This window comes from Pelodiscus sinensis, chromosome 2, assembly GCF_049634645.1.
Source record: "Pelodiscus sinensis isolate JC-2024 chromosome 2, ASM4963464v1, whole genome shotgun sequence".
Lineage (NCBI taxonomy): Eukaryota > Metazoa > Chordata > Testudines > Trionychidae > Pelodiscus > Pelodiscus sinensis.
Genome location: NC_134712.1, coordinates 31416938 through 31420244, shown reverse-complemented (window position 1 = coordinate 31420244; position 3307 = coordinate 31416938). Strand labels below are relative to the sequence as shown.

Below are 3307 nucleotides of genomic sequence, written 5' to 3'. Positions count from 1 at the left end.
CATGTTCAAAAAGTTGCATTTCCAAAAGAAGTACAGGAGGCCCCTGACCCGAGACTGCCCGAGTTCCAACGTGCCCCCCCCCCCTACTTACAACCATTTTTGTAAGTGTGGAAGGCCCTGACTTACATCCTTGGCCCACATTTACAATGGCGCACGTTGCCTATCGTAAATGAGGGTTTGAGTTACGATGCCCCCAACTTGCAATGCTTCCCCCGGAAACAATCGTGTCGCAACTCAGGGCCTTCCTATACTATAATCAAATATGCTTTACTGAGTGTGAACCTTTCCCTCCCCCCGCCACCCAAGGCTCATAAGATGTTGCTTACTCAAATGTGCTTTGTGGGTACTCTGACCCATAATGGTTCAGCTGGTGCCCAAAATTCACTGACTCAGAAAACACACTGTTCACTCAGGGTATGTCTACACTACAGTGCTATTTCGAATTAACTTAATTCAAAATAGTTAATTTCCCGCGTGGCCTAGGAGCTAGGTCGCTCGCCTGGGGAGGACAGGGTCGTGGGATCGAGTAGTCTCTGGCAACAAGAGAAATGATACACGTTTAGGGTATGTCTAGACTACATGCCTCTTCCGACAGAGACATGTAAACTAAGCTACAAGACATAGTCAAAGTAGCCAGGATTTAAATATCCCCAGCTTCATTAAAATAAACATGGTCACCGCGCTGTGCCGGCTCAGCTGATTGTCAGCAAACATGTGAGTCAAGGCATGGATCGGTTGACAAGGGAAAGCTTTGTCGACCACTCCTGTAAACCTTGTTTCACAAGGCATAACTCCTCATCCCACAAACATATCTTGTCTTTGTGCAATGGAGGATCGGAGAAGAAAAGAGATCATTAATTCACTTGGAAGACTGTAGATCAGAGCCAAAGCAGCTCTAGCTTCACTATTATCCTATTGAGTAGTACATGATTTGGGAACCATAGAACATACTAGTGAATAAGAGTTTTGGGAACCATAGAACATACTAGTGAATAAGAGTTTATCAGCAAAATTTGGGATTTGCGGGAAGGAGAAACATAGCATCCAACCTTGAAGACATTTGTTAACGCAATACTATTAAAGCAGCAAGAGAGTTACAAATCTCACAGAATTTTGTTTTCTTTGTCAAGAAAGAAAGATGAACCAATTTGTAGAAATGCCAACACCTGAGTAATGGTTAAAAATAAATGAGTTTATGAAAAATCTCATATTTTAGACATAAAGGTCACTCAAGTGAATAGCTACAGCTATTCATTAGAATGATGCAGACTACATTTAGATAGTTGAAAGTTCTAGCACACAAGTTGGCATATGGGGAAGAGCTTAGAGAGGTCTAGAATCCGAGATGGCATCACGAGGAAAAGCTTAAACATGACATCATAAACACATGCTGTAATAAATGTGACATGTGAATTACAGACACGTGGGTACATGTGACAATATGTGAATTACAGGAAGCTGATTGGCTGAATGGGGGAAGTTCTAGAATCTACTACTTATGCTAGGAATCTGATTGGCTAAGAGAATATGCTAGTGAGCAGACCTTGAGAGAGCAACTAGGATATAAGACAGATAGCCAGCAAGCCTAAATGTTGGGATTCTGGAGCTGGTAAAGATCAGAAGCCTCAAGAAGCAGCTGAAACAGCAGCAGCTGAGACACCTGCAGCGCATCTTAAGATGTTTTGAGAAAGGAAAAGATTAAGCAGGCCAGAACAAGGTTAAGCAGGCCTCTGTATCCATGGCAACAACAGCAGCTCCTGAGAAGACCACAGAAGTGAGCTTGCAGACATCAGGACCCGCTTTTTTTGGGTGTGACAGAGCAGAAGACTCTTGAGATGAATCAGAGGGATTTTAGCAAGAGTGTAAGTCTGATTTTTCCAGTTCATTCTATGATAAGAAAGATCAGTACTCAGAGGATGTTAATATAAATATTACTGTAAACAGTTAATATCAGATATTAAGTATTAAATCTTAAGTATTAAACACTAAATGTTGAATGGTAATTCCTAAATTTTAAATGCTAAAGTAATATTACTGTAATATTGTATAAACTTAAAAAACAACAAATAGTCTGGTAGCACTTTAAAGACTAACAAAACATGTAGATGGTATCATGAGCTTTTGTGGGCACAGCCCATATCTGAAGAACTGGGCTATGCCCACGAAAGCTCGTGATACCATCTACATGTTTTGTTAGTCTTTAGAGTGCTACCAGACTTTTTGTTGTTTAAGTTTATCCTGGAGACTAACTCGGCTACCCCCTACAGCTTTTGTAATATTGTAGTGATTTCTTGTATGGGCATACAGAGGTCATTTAATGAAAAATGTGTATGGAAAATATGCAAACATTGCAGTGAGCAAGTCCGCAGAGTAAAGCCAGACAAGTCAGGGGAACATGGGATAAGGAGGAGAGATTAAATATTTACATTTTTGGTCAATTGAAGTGAGATCTAACAAACTTGAAAACTTTTCTCTGTTCCAGGCTGTGGTACAACAACTTCTGAAGACCACATCCAATCGATACCAACATTTCAGGGAATAGTTGATTTTGTTGAAAATTAGAAAATCAGAAAAGCTTGATTTTTTTTCTTCACTATAATCAGGTGATTGGCTGATTTGCCTTTGGGATCACAAACTAACTGGGAAGGTGGGACAACAAGAGGGAGGATTTCTTTGTAGCAATATATTATCACTATCTAGGAGAGAGATGAGAGAAGGCAGCAGAGTCAGGGTTTAAGTCTAGCATCAGGGTTACTGGAGGCAGGGTGTGAGAACAGGCTTAGTTACCTCTGACATCACAGTGCTACCACATGGACAATATCAAGATGAAGTTGTTGCAGATATGAAACTAATAATGATGAAGAGGAACAGCTTATGTGACTTAAGAAAATATAGGCTTGGTGTAAAATATCCTCAGACTACAGGAAGAAAGAAAACTATCTAGTTGTGTATTAGATCAGACTTCTGTTGTGCAGACAATAGATCTTTGTTCAACTCTGGAAATAAACTGGTTCTCTTTGCTTGCCTTATCAGTCATGAAAATGGTGGTCTTATTCCTGTCCAAGTATTTCAGGATTCTTGTACATAGTTCTTCTCCATCCTCCTCCACCCAGTGCAGCTTCTATTCCCATAAGAGTCTTCTGAATAAGGCTCTTTCTTTAACTCACATAATCAATACACAAGGCTTGTTGCTATCTTTTCCAGGATATGATTCCCTATTCAGTGATCCATGATTAAGATGATACTATTTGAATTCATCATCATTGGTTAAATCCTCAATCTCAGTAGGACCTTCACTGCAACTTTG

General features: G+C 40.1%; 1 long non-coding RNA gene across 1 annotated transcript; it reads left to right on the top strand.

Moving 5' to 3' along the window:
• Positions 1–658: 658 nt before the first annotated feature.
• Positions 659–3042, top strand: LOC142826703 (uncharacterized). The gene is made up of 2 exons (XR_012900906.1): positions 659–1862; positions 2483–3042. It is a non-coding gene; the product is annotated as an uncharacterized LOC142826703 (long non-coding RNA).
• The last annotated feature ends 265 nt before the right edge of the window (positions 3043–3307 follow it).